Raw genomic sequence first — 22,396 nt, forward strand, 5'->3', positions numbered from 1 at the left:
ATTGGAAGATTTAAGACTAAAATCAAGGAAGTACAATAGGTTTAGGACTTTTTGGATAATTTTTCCCAATGACAAAATCTAAGTGATTATCATGAATTAAAAACGAGCATAAATCTTTCACGAACTCTATAAGATTCGTAGGACGTTGAACACATCACGGCAGTTAACCTATTGAGTCCTAAAATTTATTATAAAAGTGTAATTGATTCCTAAAATTTACGAAAAAAAAGCAATCAAGTTCTAAAACTTGTCAAATTGTTGCAATCGAGCTCTTTCTATTAACTTCATCTAACTTGACTAATGAAAAATGCTAATGTAACTTTTTTTTAAAGTGAGAGCGTGTTGTTTGCACAAATATTTGTAGACCATATCTCCGAGTTAGGCTGGTCAAGCAAATCACTTGTCGGTTCTCCTAAATATGACTATCTCAACGTGTTTTAATAAATATACTAAAAATTATATATGGTACAAAAAAAAAAATTATTACTGAGGTAAAAAAAAAAAAAAAAAAACCCCCCCCCCATTAAAAAAAAAAAAAAAAAAAAAAATCTCATCGACATGTTACATTGGATCAGTAAAGCATGTGTTTACATCAAGAAATGACTAGCTTTTATTATCCAAGAGGTTCATTCGTGAGCAAGGTCGTTGAATTTTTTTTTTCCCTTTTTTCGGTCGGAAGGGTCGTTGGTATAAAGGGTACTAAACTACAGTGTTTAGTACGATTATCGACAACAAAAGAGAGAAATTATCGATGGTATTATTGCCAATCGACATCGATCACTGATGACTTGTCATTTGCAAATTTTGCTCGGAATTGGAAAAATTATTCAAAAATTTCAAAATTTATTATACTTTTGCCAATTGAATCATAAACCATTTTATTTATTGCCAACTAAGTCAATCCGATCAATTTTGAATGAAAATGGTTGATGTGGACATCAACCATCCTATATAGCATTGTCGATCTTGACGTAGATCATGTTTATGACTCAATTATCAAAATTAAAAGTTTCAAAATCGAATGAATAAAAATGTAATAAGTTTAAGATGTTTTTGAATAATTTTGTCAGTTGAAATTAGAAGACAAAGTGAGATCTGTCGGATTTCAACGCCAGAGGACGATTCAAGTACCAAGTGATGGTTGATTATCCCGGTAACTTCCGCGAAATCCATGCATGTGATCACGAAAGGCGCGTAGCGGTATTTGTAATTAGGAGCACTAACTGCTTACACGTAACTGTTACTAGTGGGCTATAAATACTCAACATGAATATTGTAAATCTTCTCGCACTTTTTCCCAGACGTTATTCAACGACGTTTGATTATTTTTTGTTCATTCTAATTTCTCGTAAAGTACGTTCCAGCACTTTTACATTCTATAACTTGTTCTTCATCTGATCTTTCAATTTCCAGACAAGTAATTTCTTGTCCAAGATCAATACAAGAACCTCTCCTCACGAAAAACAAAAATCAATCCATTTGGTGAAAGATATTCACTTTCTGAGTGAAACAGGATGTACGGAAACATCGAGATCAAGATGACCCCAGTATAAACACTGTGCACCAATGAGGGTGACATGATATGGTCTTTTTTTTTTCTTAATTTAATTTTTGTATTTGTTATTGTAGCACTTATGTCATGCAAGAGCCGGAGGAGACCGAGGAAAATTATCTAAAAAGTCCTAAACCTATTACACTTTTACCAATTTAATTATAAACCTTTTAATTTTGCCAATTCAGTCCTAAATCATTTTACATTTTACCAAGTGAGTTCATCCGGCCAATTTTGACCGAAAATAGCTGATGTTGATGCCATCTGTTTGCCTAACCGGAGCGCTCAATTTTTAATAATAATTTAATATTTTTCAAAATTTTTATTATTTTTATTCTCTTTTTCTTTACTTCACCGACCACAGTAAAGAAAAAGAGAAGAAATTTTTTTAAAAAATAAAAATTAGAAAAATTTAAAATTTAGCAAAAATTATTCATGTCGGCGCTAACAACCAATGGGTGTTCACTTCAGCGATTTTCAACCATAATTGGTTAGATGAACTCATTGGAAAAATGTGAAAAAATTTAGGATTAAATTGATAAAAATATAATATATTTATGATTTTTTCGATAATTTTCCCGATGAGATTATAATCCGCAACTTTCAAGATCATCGACTTTTGTGGAAAAGAATTCTAAGGCTTCTTAGGGCACGCATGGCGACACTTCTTCTCTAGAAGTTGATTTTTCTACTTATGAAGAGAAGCAATTCTTTTTAACGGCCGCTTTTTAGAGTGTTATAACCAACAATAATGAGAAAGCTTTTTGTTTACTCTACCAAACAAAAAAAGGGATCGGCCTTGAATCAAAACGATTTCTCTTTTCTTTTCTACGTAGAGATCTTTCTTCTCTTATGAAATTTCTACTCAGCTTGAAAAGATGCCTCAAGCCGATAAGAGCTCTTCATCATGTTCGTGAATTTCGAAAGAATAGCTGAGAGTGATTGACCTCTCACTCACGGCACACATGCTATATGTGTGGTGCCAACACCTAAGAGACTTTTCCTCCTCCCTTCAAGTTGCTGTCCAACTACGATGTGCTAAGCATAGTGACCTCAATCCCAACTCTCCTTCTTTTCTACGTTGAGATCTTTCTTCTCTTATGAAATTTCTACTGAGCTTGAAAAGATGCCTCAAGCCAATAAGAGCTCTTCATCATGTTCGTGAATTTTGAAAGAAGAGCTGAGAGGTGATTGACCTCTCACTCACGGCACACATGCTATATGTGTGGTGCCAACACCTAAGAGACTTTTCCTCCTCCCTTCAAGTTGTTGTCCAACTACGATGTGTTAAGCATATTGACCTCAATCCCAACTGTGACATCCTGTAATCCGGCTCGTTTTGATGCCTTAAATAAATGAAAAGTCTCATCGATGTATTACGGTCGAATCTTACTTGGAATTGATCCCTCTCGAGCATACTAACCAAATGGGAATGGCTAACTAGGAAAAATCAAGTACGTGGACCTAAGAACTTGATCCTGGACTGACTCTTTGGCCATGAAAATTGTCGAGGGAATATTTTGGACCAATATAGGCCGATCCTAGAATAATTAAGGAACGAGTTGGGTAATACCCTACGCTAGGATCACGGGTGATTCCGTTCGACCTCGTATGGGTTCCGAACGTCCCTGAATTATTTTCTAACGATCGTGTCCATCGGGACTAGTGATTGACCCTCGCAATTGAATGACAACCAAGGTCGCCAAGGCTCGAGTAATTCTTAAACGTGATTTTAATCACGGGTCGATACGCGTAGCTCCTAAAAGCCGTCCGTTAGTTTGAGATACGCTGAAAATTCTATTGATCGAGATTGATCGCGAATCGAGCTTCAAAATTTGACGTCGGACCTTCGGGGGTTTCAATAAATAAAATTTTGGACATTTCCTCATCCTGTGCGAAATTCCTTCGCGGTTCGCCCCAAAGAGGTTCATGAAAAGTATATTTGGATTGGATATGGGAAATGACCCATTTGCCCTCGAAAAATACCCCATTTTTCACTTGGAACTAAGGGTATTTTGGCCATTTTTCCTTTTGGCCGAGATTGACTAGTCAATGAGGGGAGATAATTATTTTTCTCTTGACTTTGGGAGCATAATTAATTAGTAACCTATATTAATTATTATATTGGCATCTTCTTCTTCATTATCCAAAGACTCTCTCTCTCTCTCTAGCTCACTCTCCCTCTCCCTCACTTGGCCGAACACCCTCTCTCTCACCCTCCATTGCCAAAAATTCTTCACGCCTTCTTTGGTGTCGCTTTGGAGCGCTTGGAGTCGCTAGATCGTCGCCGAGTCGCCGGCCGTGCAAGGATCGCCGGAATCGCCGATTGGTTCGGGCTTTTTCTCAACCGTTCAACGGACGTTTTTGCGAGTTTTTGAGGTAGGATTGTTTCTAAACCTAAATTAGGTGGTTAGGTTGCTAAAAGACCATGAAATTGTGAATTTTTGATAAAGAAAAGTGTTGGATTTGAGCTTGTGGAGGGGCTGGACGAAAATTGCAGAAATGGAGGTGAGATATGCTTGTTCTTGCAATGAATAGTAATTGCAAGAGGATATTTGTTTGGTCAAAGCTTGACCATGGTTACCCTACCAATCCTAGTTACTTTTTGTTCAACTATGGTTGCTTTATGCTATTTATTAATCATGGTTAGGTTAGTATTTGACTCTAGTTAGTTTTTGAACCATGGTTAGTTTAAATATTAACTAGGGTTACTTTTATGTGACATAAAGTCGTTATGCCACGGTGCTAATTAAATGTGACATTATTATAGTATAGTACTATGGTCGTGAATTAATTATATGTTAGAAAATTATTATTGTTCGGCCGTGATATATTTCCACGTTAGTATAATTATAATGGCACGTGATTTATAAATTGCTACGTTAGCATAATATGGTCGCATGACGTGGATTGGATACTATGGTAGTATTAATTGATCGGGTAGTCTGAATTAATATTTGGATTAGTGTGAATTAATCGGGTGATCCCGAATTATTAATTCTCTAACGTGAGTGAATCACGTGGTCCCGATCTATTCTGAGAAAATGAGAAGGGTCGTATTCAATCAAGTCGTCCGAGGCCAAAGTGAGCCGTATTCGTCTGATTGTCTGAGACCGAGGAAATGTAAGGGTCGTATTCAATCAAGTCGCCTCGAGGCCAAAGTGAGCCGTATTCGTCGATTGTCCGAGACCGAGGAAATGTGAGGGTCGTATTCAATCAAGTCGTGCGAGGCCAAAGTGAGCCGTATTCGTCTGATTGTTCGAGACCAAGAAAGCAAGAAAGTCGTGTTCAATTAAGTCGTCCGAGACCAAAGTGAGTCGTGTTCGACTAATTGTCCGAGACTTGATCCGGTCGTGTTCCTATGTGTCCGAGACCGAGATCCGTGGGTCGTATTCCTATGTGTCTGAGACCCTGATATATATATATATATATATATATATATATATATATATAGCCGTGTTCCATAAAGGTCCGAGGCTCAATTTCATGAACTTATGATGGCGGTGGAGTAACGTGGAATATTCTGGAGTGACGTGGATTATTTTTGGAGTAACGTAAAATATTCTAGAGTGACGTGGAATATTTTTGGAGTAACGTGGAATATTCTAGAGTGACGTGGAATATCTTCGGAGTAACGTGGAATATTCTTGAGTAGCGTGGAATATTTTCGGAGTAACGTAGAAATTTTCGGGGTAATGTGGATATTTATATTATGGCCGGATGTGTTAAAAATGGGCCCCGGAGTACGTAGAATATTTTATTGTCGGACTAAGGCGTGGAACGCCGAGACGGGAGTAACGTAGAATATTTGAGAAGGTGTGAGAATTTTTGGAGAAAGAATGGAATTTTCTGGAATTAATTGTGGAATTTTTTGGGTAAGAAAGAAAGAGTTGTTGGAAGTTGTTGCTCGCCTAGATTGTGTCGGGAGGCACTAGCGACCTGATCTAGGGTTAGAGATTTTCCTACTGAGATTTTATCTCACCCCGTCGTGGGTTCGTTGTTTTTCGGACCATCCGTCTCGGCCATGAATGACCTGCCTCAAAGGTTCGGGATCCCGCGGGACATGGAAACCGTGGCGTTGTAGAGTACCCGGATACGGGTCTCGATGACGTGGAGCCCAGTCCCGAGGTCGTGGCACCTGAAGAAGACGGAGAGGTTGTGGAGCCTTCGGATGCCGAGTAGTCACCCGAGATAGCGAGGATGAGGCTTAGGATAGTCGGCCTCTCAGGTTTTGTGGAATGTTGTATTTTGGTAGTGTAGCGGGCTTCGACCACGTGCCTTTTGTTATAGGTGGTCACGGGCTTGTACAGTGGCCCCTGAAGCATTAGGTTTGACAGTTTGTAACAACTATGTATATATGTACACATGTGTGTTTTTACCATCCCAAGTTATCGTAGTTTTGTTGGTTTTCTGTATGGGGATTGTTGTTGCTTCCGCATGTGTTGTTTAATTTTGTTGGCCTGAGGATCCTGGAGAACCGTACGCAAGCGAGGCCGGGTGGGATGTCGACGGCTTGTAAGGTTCGGGTCGTGACATCCCCGTTTGGAGTGGTATCGGAGCAAGGTCAGCTCGATCCAGGTTTGGAAGAGTTATGGAGTGGTAAGGAGCGATAACTTTGGGATGGTTAGGCGGAGAGACCTTAGGTGTCTACGCGAGCTAATCACGTTATGCGGGGCATTTGAAAATGCGCCTGTGATTTGCTTGATTGATTGTTTTCGTGCTGAATTTTGGTGTTGTTTGTTGAATCGTTTACCGTAAACGATTATTAGCCTTGAGCTAATTGTTGTGTTAAGCAGTGTGAGACTGCTAGACCCGATAGATGGTTTAGGTCTCTAATTCCTTGGTGGAATTATTTTGGTTCGGGTGTTGCGAAGAAAGTTGATAGAAATGGAAAATCAAGGTAGAGGTTCCAGAGGAAGTTCTAGAGGAGCATCTAGAGGAGGTTCTAGGGGAGCCTCTAGTTCAAGAACTACAGTTAGGGAAGATCCGAGAGTGGATGGAGTCCTTAGGGTTCTTGAGGAGATAGGAAATCTCATGGGTAGGCGGACTCGGGAACGAGCTGCCGCTATTGCCCAAGCCGTTGAAGCCGCTGTTTCTTCTGCTATCTTGCCGTCTGCCCATGGGGGCAATGTTAATCAGGGGAATGATAATGGAAATAGACAGATGCATCAGTTGGTAGAGCAGTTTTTGAAATTGAAACCGGCGAAGTTTACCGGGAAAGGTGACCCGTAAGTTGCACCTCGTTGGATAGAAGATCTAGAGAAGGCATTTGAGGTGTTGGGTTGCACCGAAGAGGAGAAAGTGACGCCGGGCAAGATATCGGTTGCGGGACACGGCTAGTGATTGGTGGAAGGCCACCGGGGAAGAGTTTTCCCGGAAGGTACGAACTCGAATTGGACTATTTTCACCAAAGTCTTCAATGGGAAATACTTTTCAGAGAGCGCTCGGGAACGTAAGATGTTAGAATTTCAGCAACTCCGCCAGAATCATATGACGGTAGATCGGTATGAGGCTGAATTCTCGAGATTGTCAAAGTATGCTCCTAGAATGGTAGAAAATCCGCTAGATAGAGCGAGGAGGTTTCGGGACGGATTGAGGCCGGAGCTTCGCAGTTAGGCGATCCTGCTGAATCTGAGGGATTATGATGAGCTATATGAGCGGGGTCGGATGGTGGAGCGAGACATGAAAGAGAGAGTTGCCGCATCTGGATCACGGTTCATGCCGGTCGGGGACAACCGCCGGTTTGGCAAGAGGCCAATGATGGGAAATAGGCGTTTTGTCCCTCCGGTCAGAAGAGATAATGGGAAACCGGTATATCGGTCCAATCAGAACCGCAGATTTTGTGGCGGGAGGCACGGGAATGGACCTTGCCCGAGTAGGACGGGGGCATGCTTCAAATGTGGAAAATTTGATCATCATGTAAGGAGTTGCCCGGAGCTAGCCCCGTAACAGCGATTTCAGCCCCAAAGACCCCGGGCGAGGCCTCGGGTTAGAGTCGCTCCACTAAATAACCGGAACAAATCGCCGGCGCAAGGGAGAGTGTATGCGGTGGCGCGCAATGAGGCGTAGAATGCGCACGGCGTGATCACGAGTACGGTCTCCTTATGTGATCATGCTGTATATGCTTTATTTGATTCTGGAGCATCCCATTCGTTTGTATCTGCTCAATTTGTGGAGTTATTTGGGATTGAGTTAAAACTGCTAGAAGTAATGTTGCACGTAACTACACCCTTAAAGGATAAAGTATTGGTTACCTTAGGGTATGCTGGATGTAAGATAGTCATTGGCGGTAGAGAAGAATTGGATGTAAGATAGTCATTGGCGGTAGAGAAGAATTAATAGACCTAGCAGTTTTGACTATGCATGATTATGACGTGATAATTGGAATGGATTGGCTGGGAAAGCAAAGAGCTGTTTTTGACCGTGGTAGCGGGGTGATCCAATTCAACCCGATTGGTCATCCTAGATTTGAGTTTGTGGGAAGTCGAGGAGGAATCTCGATTCCTCTGATCTCGTCACTGGAAGTGACTAAGTTGTTAAATGAAGGATGCCAAGGATATTTGGCTGCGGTAGTGAATTCGTCGATTGAAGGACCGAGGTTAGAGGATATAGCCGTGGTGTGCGATTATCCCGATGTCTTTCCTCAAGAATTGCCGGGATTGCCACCTGAAAGAGAAGTAGAATTTGTGATCGAGTTAGCACCAGGGACAGAACCAATTTCCAAGGCACCCTACGGAATGTCCCTCTCAGAGTTGAAGGAATTGAAGGTTCAAATGCAAGAATTGCTGGATAAAGGATTTATCCGCCCCAGCGCATCACCTTGGGGAGCGCCGTTGTTGTTTGTAAGGAAAAAGGATGGGTCATTGCGATTATGCATTGACTACCGGCGATTGAACCAAGTGACTAGTAAGAACAAGTATCCATTGCCAAGGATAGATGACTTGTTCGATCAAGCGCAAGGCGCTTAAGTATTTTCTAAGATCGATTTGAGGACGGGCTACCACCAGTTGAGGATCAAGAAAGAGGACATACCGAAGCGCTTTCCGTACCGATATGGGCATTATGAGTTCACGGTCATGCCTTTTGGATTGACCAATGCCCCGGCTGCCTTTATGGATATGATGCATCGGGTGTTCAGAGAATTCTTGGATCAATTTGTCATCGTGTTTATCGATGATATTCTGGTGTACTCGAGGAGTTTGGAGGAACATGAACATCATCTGAGCATCATTCTGCGGACCTTAAGAGAACACGCTATTTATGCCAAATTTAGCAAGTGCGAATTTTGGCTCGACCATGTAGCGTTCCTTGGACATATCGTCTCGGGTAATGGAATCTCGGTAGATCCGGCGAAAATTGAGACCGTGGTGAATTGGCCAAGACCGACATCCGTCACGGAGATTCGGAGTTTTCTAGGCTTGGCAGGGTATTATCGCCGATTTGTGGAAAAGTTTTCTTCGATAGCTATTCCACGACGCAGCCTAACGAAGAAGGAAACTCGTCGAATGGACAAGATAAATGTGAGAGGAGTTTCCAAGAACTGAAGCATAGGTTGACGACGGCACCGGTTCTGACAATACCATCGGGTCCTGGAGGATTTGAAATTTATAGCGATGCTTCGCTAAAAGGACTCGGATGTGTATTAATGCAACATGGCAGGGTGGTCGCGTATGCGCCGCGACAGTTGAGGCCTCATGAGCAGAACTATCCAACGCATGATCCGGAACTTGCGGCAATTGTTTTTGCGTTGAAGATTTGGAGGCATTATTTGTGGGGAGAAAAGTTTCAGATTTATACAGATCATCAGAGTTTAAAGTATTTGTTCTCCCGTAAAGAGCTGAATATGAGGCGGCGCCATTGGATGGAGTTATTGAAAGACTATGATTGTGATATTTTATATCACCCCGGAAAAGCGAATAAAGTAGCGGATGCTCTGAGTCGAAAGTCGAGCATGGCACATTTGATGGTGAAAGAATGGACTTTATTGGAAGAGTTGAGAGATTCAGAGTTTAAGTTGGAAATGGCAATCTCACAAGTCTACCGGCAACTCTGAGAATTGAGCTAGAGATTCGGGCAAGGATTAAGGCGTTGCGGTCGGTGGATCCCGACATTCAGAAAATTTTAGAGACGGATGCCACCAAGAGCAAACCTGAATTTCAAGTGGCCGAGGATGGAATCTTGAAATTCCATGGACGTCTGTGTGTTCCTAACGATGAGGAGCTCAAGGAGAAGATTTTGTCAAAAGCACATCGGAGTAGTTATAGTGTGCACCCGGGCAGTACTAAAATGTATCGGAATCTGCGCCAACATTACTGGTGGAATGGAATGAAAGTCGACGTGGCCAAGCATGTGGCTAAGTGTTTGACGTGCCAGCAAGTGAAGGCACAACATTGTAAACCCGGAGGACTAATTCGACCGCTAGAGATTCCCGAATGGAAATGGGAACACGTTACCATGGACTTTGTTATGGGATTACCGAGGAGCCAGAGAGGGCACGATTCGATTTGGGTAATAGTCGACAGATTGACTAAGTCGGCACATTTTTCTGCGGTGCGAAAGGATTTCGCAATGGAAAAGTATGCTGAGTTGTATATGCGCCAAATAGTTCGCCCGCATGGAGTGCCAAGAACCATTACGTCGGATAGAGACCCCAAGTTTATCGCGACTTTCCGGGAAAAGTCTTCGTAATGCCATGGGAACTCAAGTGCGCTTTAGCACCGCCTATCACCCTCAACAGGACGGACAATCGAAAGAACAATTTAGACTCTTGAAGATATGTTGAGAGCATGTGCGATAGATTTTAAAGGGGGCTGGGAGGAACAGCTGCATTTAGTAGAATTTGCCTACAACAATAGCTTCCAGCAGAGTATTGGAATGGCACCGTTTGAAGCGTTGTATAGCAGAGCTTGCAGAACTCCGGCTTGTTGGGATGAAGTTGGTGAGAGAAGCATAACGGGACCGTAATCGGTCTAGCAATCCGTTGAGGCGGTGAAAGTGATCGGAGACAGGCTAAAGACTGCCCGAGTCGTCAGAAAAGTTATGCGGATAGACGACGTAGACCGTTGGAATTCCAGGTGGGAGATCATGTCTTCCTTAAGGTGTCGCCGATGAGAGGCTTATCTCGGTTTGGGAAGAAAGGGAAATTAAGTCCGAGGTACGTAGGCCCATTTGAAATCCTGGAACGGATTGGGACATTGGCTTATCGACTCGCCTTGCCGCCGAACTTGTCCCAAGTCCATAATGTTTTCCACGTGTCTATGTTGAGGAAATACGAACCGGACCCAATGCACGTCCTGGATCATGAAGTCGTGGAAGTGGATGAATGAGTATCCTACGTGGAGAGGCCAGTGCGAATAGAAGACAGAAAGGAACAAGTTTTGAGGAACAAGATAATTCCATTGGTGAAGGTCGTATGGGAACATCATGGAACGGAAGGGGCAACTTGGGAAAATGAAGAAATGATGAGGCAACTACACCCCCATTTGTTTGAATAGATAAGTTTTATTGTAAATTTCGAGGACGAAATTTTTGTAAGGGGGAAGAATTGTGACATCCCGTAATCCGGCTCGTTTTGAAGCCTTGAATAAATGAAAAGTCTCATCGATGTATTTCGGTCGAATCTCACTTGGAATTGATCCCTCTCGAGCATACTAACCAAATGGGAATGGCTAACTAGGAAAAATCAAGTACGTGGACCTAAGAACTTGATCCTGAACCGACTCTTTGGCCATGAAAATTGTCGAGGGAATATTTTGGACCAATATAGGCCGATCCTAGAATAATTAAGGAACGAGTTGGGTAATACCCTACGCTTGGATCACGGGTGATTCCGTTCGACCTCGTATGGGTTCCGAACGTCCCTGAATTATTTTCTAACGATCGTGTCCATCGGGACTAGTGATTGACCCTCGCAATTGAATGACAACCAAGGTCGCCAAGGCTCGAGTAATTCTTAAACGTGATTTTAATCACGGGTCGATACGCGTAGATCCTAAAAGCCGCCCGTTAGTTTGAGATACGCTGAAAATTCTATTGATCGAGATTGATCGCGAATCGAGCTTTAGAATTTGACGTCGGACCTTCGGGGGTTTCAATAAATAAAATTTTGGACGTTTCCTCATCCTGTGTGAAATTCCTTCGCGGTTCGCCTCAAAGAGGTTCAGGAAAAGTATATTTGGACTGGATATGGGAAAGGACCCATTTGCCCTCGAAAAATACCCCATTTTCACTTGGAATTAAGGGTATTTTGGCCATTTTCCCTTTTGGCCGAGATTGACTAGTCAATGAGGGGAGATAATTATTTTTCTCTTGACTTTGGGAGCATAATTAATTATTATTAACCTATATTAATTATTATATTGGCATCTTCTTCTTCATTATCCAAAGACTCTCTCTCTCTCTCTAGCTCACTTTCTCTCTACCTCACTCTCCCTCTCCCTCACTTGGCCGAACACCCTCTCTCTCACCCTCCATTGCCGAAAATTCTTCAAGCCTTTTTTGGTGTCGCTTTGGAGTGTTTGGAGTCGCTAGATCGTCGCCGAGTCGCCGGCCGTGCAAGGATCGCCGGAATCGCCGATTGGTTCGGGCTTTTTCTCAACCGTTCAACGGACGTTTTTGCGAGTTTTTGAGGTAGGATTGTTTCTAAACCTAAATTAGGTGGTTAGGTTGCTAAAAGACCATGAAATTGTGAATTTTTGATGAAGAAAAGTGTTGGATTTGAGCTTGTGGAGGGGCTGGACGAAAATTGCAGAAATGGAGGTGAGATATGCTTGTTCTTGCAATGAATAGTAATTGCAAGAGGATATTTGTTTGGTCAAAGCTTGACCATGGTTACCCTACCAATCCTAGTTACTTTTTGTTCAATTATGGTTGCTTTATACTATTTATTAATCATGGTTAGGTTAGTATTTGACTCTAGTTAGTTTTTGAACCATGGTTAGTTTAAATATTAACTAGGGTTACTTTTATGTGACATAAAGTCGTTATGCCACGGTGCTAATTAAATGTGACATTATTATAGTATAGTACTATGGTCGTGAATTAATTATATGTTAGAAAATTATTATTGTTCGGCCGTGATATATTTCCACGTTAGTATAATTATAATGGCACGTGATTTATAAATTGCTACGTTAGCGTAATATGGTCGCATGACGTGGATTGGATACTATGGTAGTATTAATTGATCGGGTAGTCTGAATTAATATTTGGATTAGTGTGAATTAATCGGGTGATCCCGAATTATTAATTCTCTAACGTGAGTGAATCACGTGGTCCCGATCTATTCTGAGAAAATGAGAAGGGTCGTATTCAATCAAGTCGTCTGAGGCCAAAGTGAGCCGTATTCGCCTGATTGTCTGAGACCGAGGAAATGTAAGGGTCGTATTCAATCAAGTCGTTCGAGGCCAAAGTGAGCCGTATTCGTCTGATTGTCCGAGACCGAGGAAATGTGAGGGTCGTATTCAATCAAGTCCTCTGAGGCCAAAGTGAGACGTATTCGTCTGATTATCTGAGACCGAGAAAGCAAGAAAGTCGTGTTCAATTAAGTCGTCCGAGACCAAAGTGAGTCGTGTTCGACTAATTGTCCGAGACTTGATCCGGTCGTGTTCCTATGTGTCCGAGACCGAGATCCGTGGGTCGTATTCCTATGTGTCTGAGACCCCGATATATATATATAGCCATGTTCCATAAAGGTCCGAGGCTCAATTTCATGAACTTATGATGGCGGTGGAGTAACGTGGAATATTCTGGAGTGACGTGGATTATTTTTGGAGTAACGTGGAATATTCTAGAGTGACGTGGAATATTTTTGGAGTAACGTGGAATATTCTGGAGTGACGTGGAATATCTTCGGAGTAACGTGGAATATTCTTGAGTAGCGTGGAATATTTTCGGAGTAACGTAGAAATTTTCGGGGTAATGTGGATATTTATATTATGGCCGGATGTGTTAAAAATGGGCCCCGGAGTACGTAGAATATTTTATTGTCGGACTAAGGCGTGGAACGCCGAGACGGAAGTAACGTAGAATATTTGAGAAGGTGTGAGAATTTTTGGAGAAAGAATGGAATTTTCTGGAATTAATTGTGGAATTTTTTGGGTAAGAAAGAAAGAGTTGTTGGAAATTGTTGCTCGCCTAGATTGTGTCTGGAGGCACTAGCGACCTGATCTAGGGTTAGAGATTTTCCTACTGAGATTTTATCTCACCCCGTCGTGGGTTCGTTGTTTTTCGGACCATCCGGCTTAGCCATGAATGACCCACCTCAAAGGTTCGGGATCCCGCGGGACATGGAAACCATGGCGTTGTAGAGTACCCGGATACGGGTCCCGATGACGTGGAGCCCAGTCCAGAGGTCGTGGCACCTGAAGAAGACGGAGAGGTTGTGGAGCCTTCGGACGCTGAGTAGTCGCCCGAGATAGCGAGGATGAGGCTTAGGATAGTCGGCCTCTCGGTTTTTGTGGAATGTTGTATTTTGGTAGTGTAACGGGCTTCGACCACGTGCCTTTTGTTATAGGTGGTCACGGGCTTGTACGATGGCCCCCGAAGCCTTAGGTTTGACAGTTTGTAACAACTATGTATATATGTACATATGTGTGTTTTTACCATCCTAAGTTATCGTAGTTTTGTTGGTTTTCTGTATGGGGATTGTTGTTGCTTCCGCATGTGTTGTTTAATTTTGTTGGCCTGAGGATCCTGGAGAACTGTAGGCAAGCGAGGCCAGGTGGGATGTCGACGGTTTGTAAGGTTCGGGTCGTGACACCAACTCTCCTTTCTTTTCTACGTTGAGATCTTTCTTCTCTTATGAAATTTCTACTGAGCTTGAAAAGATGCCTCAAGCCAATAAGAGCTCTTCATCATGTTCGTGAATTTCGAAAGAATAGCTGAGAGTGATTGACCTCTCACTCACGGCACACATGCTATATGTGTGGTGCCAACACCTAAGAGACTTTTCATCCTCCCTTTGAGTTGTTGTCCAACTACGATGTGTTAAGCATATTGACCTCAATCCCAACTCTCCTTTCTTTTCTATGCTGAGATCTTTCTTCTCTTATGAAATTTCTACTGAGCTTGAAAAGATGCCTCAAGCCAATAAGAGCTCTTCATCATGTTCGTGAATTTCGAAAGAAGAGCTGAGAGTGATTGACCTCTCATTCACGGCACATATGCCATATGTGTGGTGCCAACACCTAAGAGACTTTTCCTCCTCCCTTCGAGTTGCTGTCCAACTACGATGTGTTAAGCATATTGACCTCAATCCCAACACTCCTTTCTTTTCTACGCCGAGATCTTTCTTCTCTTATGAAATTTCTACTCAGCTTGAAAAGATGCCTCAAGCCAATAAGAGCTCTTCATCATGTTCGTGAATTTCGAAAGAAGAGCTGAGAGTGATTGACCTCTCACTCACGGCACACATGCTATATGTGTGATATCGACACCTAAGAGACTTTTCCTCCTCCCTTCGAGTTGCTGTCCAACTACGATGTTTTAAGCACATTGACCTCAATCCCAACTCTCCAGTCCACATCTTTCTTTATATAATAAATGACTTCGTCCTTCCTCCAAGAGAAGCGGGATATCGACTGGTGACAACCTATTGGTGCAATTCCTATTTCATGCCCTATTGTAGCAAAGAAAGAACTCAGACTACCATTGCTACTAGCACGAGAAAGGGTCCGAGCGGAGCTAAGCAAGTCAGCGAGGGGTTTACTAGCCGTAAAGGGCGAAGGATACAACAAGTGCTATCCTTGCTAGCAATTCTTTTTACTTCTTCAAGTGGTTCTAAAACTAATTTTGGAGCAAATAAAATGCTCCAGAAGTAGAAAAATAAAGTTGCGTTATCAAACTGATTTATGCTCCAGAGTTGCGTTATCAAACATATTTCTACTTCAAGAGCACTTCTACTCCCGAAGTGTTGTCATGCGCGGACTCCGTGTGAACGGCAAAATGTCAAGAGTCTTTTGGGCTTGTTTTTTTCCTTTGGATGACCTATCAACTTCACATAAGTAGGGCCATTGCCATTCATGGCTGGCAAGAGTTTCATACTTGATCTTTCGTGGTCCTCAATATGTCAAATTCAATTGGCCTAAAAAAACAAGTGAAAAGTTTAGATATTTGGCGTAAATAGTACATGAATTCAATTGGTCTAGCTGCTTGACTCCGTAATGGGTCATTATTTCCATGACTTCCTATAAATGAATCAACAATCCACATAAGAGACCGAGGAACCGACAAAATGACGATTAATATCGACCACATTATACTATGTATATTTGTCTTGCCATAGAACATTTGCTATTTCAACATATTGCTTGAATCTCAGAGTTCCTTTTTTTCCCTTAAACTAATGTCAAGAGTTACAAGCACGATACACTATTTCTTTTTCAAAAGGGAAATAAATGGGCACACATCAACAAGGTACAAATCAAGTCGAATTCTCGTGCGTGCCGTGATTGACCATTAATGGGCAATCATAGTTGCATAGTTGGTCCACTAAAATGGAACCTCACATTTTCTCCACAAAAAGGCCAAAATTGAGACTTTTGCCCGTCTTTTAGACTAATCAAGGGAAGTCCCACAATTTTATGGAGTATTCCTAGTCTTTAATGTTAGAAAAATAATTGAAAAGAATGGAATCGTGAATACACTGTCTTTAAGGAATTGTTTAATTACTCCACAAAGTTGTTATGGTTATTGGCAACAATTCTCCAAGATAAAATCTAAGTCTCAAAATGAAATTCTCGACTGCAGTTCTAATATTTTTCCAAAAACTCTCAAAACGAAACAAATTGAGTATAAGTACTGTATTGTACGAAATAAAAGAAAAGAAAAAATTGAAAGAAAAGGTCTTTTCTGAATTCTTGTAGATCATTAACAATTTCCTTAGTCATTCCTACTTACTAAATACAAGTTCATGAGTTGAGATTCAATCTATCACTCATGTCATTGATTGTACATATAGTCCCCTTTTATCTCTCCTCTTTTTAACTCAACATAATCTCTATGAAATATCTTTCAATAGGATACCGCATTCAATTTAAAAAATTAGTCTCCAAAACTCTTGTTAACTCACTTAAATTGCAAGCTAATGTCTGGAAGAGTATGGAAAGTGGCAATTCCTTGATGACTTGAACACAACTACAAATTTTCCGTGAAAAACATCAACTGGATACGATTTAAATGAAATTGACAAGAGATGACATGTGGTTCCTCATTTTTAATGAGAAACACCATGTAATCAATCACATCGGACCATTTGTCTTCCAACAAAAATGACATAAATAACCGTTACGAACATCCTGACATGACATAAAATTCTAAACCTATGTTATTAAGTTATACATTCAAATTGTTGAGAATATCTCTCAAGCTTGAGCTTGTGAAGAAAACAAGATCCAAATAGAAATTTCAAATCCAAATAAGGAAGAAATTATTGAACCAAACGAAGGCCCTTTCTACTTATGAGCCGTGAAGATTATCACACCAATCTCCTTGGTTTCCATGGACAACAAGACTTTCTGCATCATCCTCGACCATGTATATTACAACGAAACTTCATGACCCTACTGAGGTATGTATGGACGGAGATGTTCTCTAAGAACCTAAAGACTAACTTTCATGAGCAAGAAAACAACATCTCATAGTAATTTACTGAAGCATGCAAACAAACATAGATTAGAATCTTCAAATAGGCATGTATAACTATTCTCGACAAACTACTTAGATATACAACATTAAGTATCTAGCTGCATATTTTCTTGTTTGCTAGAGCTTATCTCACTTTTTACGTCCTCTTGCCATTTTCTTGGAGTAGTGCAAGAACCACCAACTCTTCTCGCCAATGATTAGGTTCTCTAGCACAACACCAACCCAAAACTCAATTCCAATGCCGACCAACATGAGTTTCCAATCCAAGTCGAATAGAGACTCTTCTTCATTATCCACGTCAAAAGACAGTGGTGGTGGAGGTGGAGCGTTATCACCATTTTTGCATTTATTTGGTAGGGGACTTCCACACAACTGTTTATTAATCGGGAATAAAATGCTTCCAAATGTGTCGAACTATGGTCCACGTGATATTGGTCGCAACAGTTGATTTTGGGAGACATCGAAAACCTCAAGAAATGTGAGGCTAGCTAGTTGTTGAGGAATCTCTCCCTCGAGATTGTTCGGGGGAAAGATCCAGTCATTCGAGCACTGCCAGCTTTTCCAGGGAAGGAGGGATGCTACCGGTGAGGAAGTTGTTTGAAAGGTTGAGCATACGAAGTGCCTTCAAATCTCCAATGAGTTCAGGAATGAAACCTTCGTACTTGCTACTAGAGGGGTCAATTGCAACAAGGTTAGCTGGAATCTTCAGATATTCCTTTTTGGTGCCCTTATTCATCAATGTAATCATGTAAGTCATCATAATTTTGCCAACTCCACGCATATATAGACCAATTGATAAATGACTATTCAAATATGCGAATCCATCTTGACCATCGATTACCGTCATGGCAGGGCAACTATGTAACAACCTGGAAGGAAGTTCACCATTAAAGTTGTTGTTGGAAAGGTCCAGGATATGTAAACTTGTGAAGTTAAGTCGGCTTACATGAGTTTCTAGGGGACTATGGAACTTATTGGACTGCAAGCCAATAACTTTTAGGTAGGCCAATTCCGACAGCCAAATTGGGAATGTATCATTTATTTCGTTGCCATGAAGATTCAAATACTCCAACATTACGCAATTTCCTAAAGATCTCGGAACAATCCCTGCTAGTTGGTTTTCTTTTAGGTCGATCATCTTCAATGCACAACCATTTGGATAAACATGAGGAATCATGCCGCTGAATTTATTTCTTGCAAGGTTCAAATAAATCAAAGGACCGATACTACCCAAACAAGGAGGAAGTGTGCCATTCAGAGCATTGTTGGACAAATCGAGCATGGCAAGAGAGCTCACTTCATAACGTGACAACTTGGAAGGAAGTCACCATTGAAGCTATTGTTGGAAAGGTCCAGGATTTGTAAAGTGGCGAAGTTAAGCCGGCTCGGATGACCTTCTATGGGACATGGAACTTATTGGATTGCAAGCCAATAACTTTTAGGTAGGCCAATTTTGACAGCCAAATTGGGAATGTATCACTTATTTCGTTGCCACCAAGGTTCAAATGCTTCAACGTTCCGCAATTTCCTAAAGATCTGGGAATAGTCCCTCCTAGTTGGTTTTCTCTGAGGTTGATTGTCTTCGATGCACAACCATTGGGGTAAATGTGAGGAATCATACCGCTGAATTTATTTCTCGCGAGGTTCAAATAAACCAAAGGAGCAATACTACCCAAACAAGGACGAAGTGTACCGTTCATAGAATTGTTGGACAAATCTAGCACGACAAGAGAGCTCACTTCACAAATCGATGTTGGAACTTCCCCAGATAGGAAATTGCTAGAAATGTTGTATAGCGTGACCGAGGGAGGTGGGATAGGGAGGGTTATTCCTAGCAAGTTACAACTAACATCAAGATACTTCAAGTTTGGCGAAGGAAGATCGGTCTGGTTGTTTTCGAAGACACTTAAAAGATTGTGAGAAAGATCAATATACTTGAGAGATTCTTTGCTATTGTTCCACGTCCATCTAGGAGTGGTCCGTCGGATTCTGTTGCGTTGTAGTTTTAACTGCACCAATTCGCCTAAAGGAGCCTATAAACATAGGGAACTCGGTCAAGTTGCATGAATCCAAGCATAAGTAGGTAAGCTTGGATGAAGTGGCGTTGACGGATGACTTGGTGAACGGCATATTATTGAAGGACAAATATAAGGATCTCAAGTTCTTAAGTTTGAATAGATCATTTAAATCGAGAATGCCATTGAGATTAAGTGACCCCAGCAAAAGATATTCAAGATCCTTCAGATTCCACAATGTGGCCAGAATATAACTGTGCAAGTCGTTGCGAGAAAGGTCTAGCACAGTCAACTGCTTCAGGTTCTCAAATGAAGATGGAAATCCACCGCTAAACAGATTATCTACCAAACAGAGAGCAAAAAAGACAAAGGAGGCATTAGTTGCACCATTGAATTTCAATTTCATTTTTTCTGTTCAGTTAAATAATCTCATCGTCGTCTGAACTGTTACCTGAAATGCTCAACTCGGTAAGTTTGGTCAAGTTGACCACCCACTCCAAAATATCACCACTCAAGTTATTGGAAGAGAGCCTTAGCGACTGTAGCTGGGTAAGATTAGCAAAGGAAAGAGGAAAGTCTCCATTCAATCCACAATATGCAAGCCTAAGCGATGTCAGGGAAGGGAAATTCGCTAGCACAGGAGGGATAGGTGACAACAAGCTCACTCCAGAAAGATCAAGTTCTTTTAGCCCAGTCAAATTATGAACAAAGTTGCCCATGTTGGGCAAATGAAGTGTCTTGGAAAAAGGATCGGACAAATGGAGAGAAACTAACTCAGAGAATTGCGAGATATCATGAGGTATTTCACTGGAAAAGTCCGAGTTGGAGAGATTAAGGTATTGTAACCTTGAAAGACTGCCGAAGCCATATGGGATTGGGGAGGAGTTGAAGCTATTGTATGCAAGATTGAGCGACTCCAGGTGAACGAGTCAAAAGAGAGTGGTGTTGGGACTCATGGTGCCTGAGAGACAACTGCTACTGAGGTCAAGGGCAATCACTCAGCCGGTGACCTCATCACATTCGACCCCGTCCCTCGAACAAGAATCTCCACTTCCATCTAGTGACCAGGAGTGGACCTTTGGATCGGGAATCTGTCATGTTTGTTCTGAAACTTCTCTTGAATTCCACTAAGGCAGAGCTCTCATCCGCATGACATAGTTCCTCAGCAGGCCTAGTACCGAAGACAGAAACTAGGAACATCCAAGTAAGCAGCAGATATAATGATAAGGCTACCACAATTTTCTGCTTTTGTTTTCCTTCATTTGGTCACTGAGGTGAGTTCTCGAGGGAGAGTGCGACGGAGAAGCTTTTTGTAGGCGGCAACAATTCGCTCTGGCAATGTAGACCACTATCATCTCAACCTTTTAACTCCGTGGGATTCTACTGTAGAGCTTACGTGATTGAGGATGGAGACGACTTTGGTCTACTGATAAAAAGACGGCACCATATTTTCTCGAAAAAGACAAACTATATATGAAAATGATTTTATCAAATTGTAGCTTCCCTCTCCAATGTTCTGTTGTTCTTTCCCTGTTGTCTAGTTAAATGAAAATTTTAGCTGGGACAATTAAGAGACCCATATTGCATCGCAAATTCAGGATGATAGAGAGATCAACAGCAGTATTTTCAATAGCCTCTTGCTTTGACTACACCTTTACCACCTACATTCCACTAATTCCCTCCCATTTAACATTGCTGAGCAAACGTTTCTCTCTTTTCCATACTTGAGTGTTTATTTACAATACTGCATTTCGATAAAATTTTAACATATTGCGTGAATCTCATTGTTCTTCTCTTTTTTTTCCTGTTAAACCAATATCAAGATTTATAAGTAAATATGCCTTTTATTTTTTGAAAAGGGAAAACAAGTTGGTCACGCATCCACAAGGTACAAATCTGGTCGAATTCTCATGCATGCCATTATTGATGTTGATCCACTAAAATGGAATCTCATACTTTCTCCACAAAAAGACTTTTGTCCGTCTTTTAGATTGACCAACGTGAGTCATTCTATAATTTTTAGGGTCATATCACTTTGTTTGCGCAAATATATGTCGACCTTATCTTCGACATAGGCCGGTCATGTAATTCTCTTACTGGTACTCCTAAATATGAGGATCTCAAAGTGTTTAGCAAAAATACGTGATTCATGACCCAAGTCGTTTAAGTATGTGAGATCCATGCGACTTCCTTTACTTTTTATAACGACTTGGAATGATTGGGGGTGACCCCAAATACTTTTCATGGATCTTCTGGATGCCTTCTGTATGGGTTTGAAAACTGCGGTATGTTAGACCAGACGTGTAAACATTTCTTTTATCTACATCTCTTTGTCATACTTTGAAGAGAAATACGTTCGTGCTCTTTCGCTTTGGAACTGCACCTGAGTCAAAGCGAATGCCAGGTTCGAACTCGGTGCCCGGATGCTCCCGGACACTTCTGATGGGGTTATGCCCCCGCTGGAGTATGATTTCACCGAGCTAACCGGAGCGTTTGCAATATCTAAAAGTGCTTCAGCATCTGCCACTTGCTCCCTCGGCTTCTGTACTGAAAAAGTACATGTATAACGAAAAAAATACCCCAGTTTCAATACTAAAATCAAGTCAACCAAAAGGGCTCTTCAATCACTGAATACTATACATTTTGTAAAGGATCATATGGTGTCCTCTCAAATCCAAACATAGCTCCGTTATAGAAAATCAATCCCGAGTTCAGTCACTCGTTTGATGGCTCATACAAGACATAAGCTCTAGAAAGAAGCGACTAATGTATATGGAAGCGACGATGCTCAGAAAAGCAAACATAATTAACAACCAAACCATATCTTAGCAGTTCAAGGACGATTGACAGGCTTACCTTGTTCGTGCAAGTTCTCCACTTCAGTGATGATGGTAGCGAACTTATCCGAGTCAGCCCTCTGCAAGTCATATATTTCGTCCAGGATTTTTTTTTTTTTTTTATAACATCATTCTAAGAGTCAAGAAAAGAGGAGGGGAACAAGAAAACGGACGGGTAGAACAACGGAAGAACAAACTCCAACAAAAACCAAGAAGCAGCAGCCACCGTTGATGAGGTTCTTGACGCCACGGTACTGGGGAGCGCAGGGCTCTGCGAGCAGAGTCGTCTTGCTGGGTCCTTTGTGACCACTCCTTCTCCCCGCGGTTCCTGCTCAACCGCTTCCTCT

At 41.6% G+C, this 22,396-nt stretch overlaps 1 protein-coding gene across 1 annotated transcript in view; it reads right to left on the reverse strand.

Annotated features, from left to right (window-relative positions):
* The window catches only part of LOC115730401 (60S ribosomal protein L13-1), a 47,085-nt gene that overhangs the window by 14,119 nt on the left and 10,570 nt on the right, over positions 1-22,396 (reverse strand). The gene's annotated exons all lie outside the window — the stretch shown is intronic.

Source organism: Rhodamnia argentea, chromosome 3 (assembly GCF_020921035.1).
Source record: "Rhodamnia argentea isolate NSW1041297 chromosome 3, ASM2092103v1, whole genome shotgun sequence".
NCBI classification, from domain to species: domain Eukaryota; kingdom Viridiplantae; phylum Streptophyta; class Magnoliopsida; order Myrtales; family Myrtaceae; genus Rhodamnia; species Rhodamnia argentea.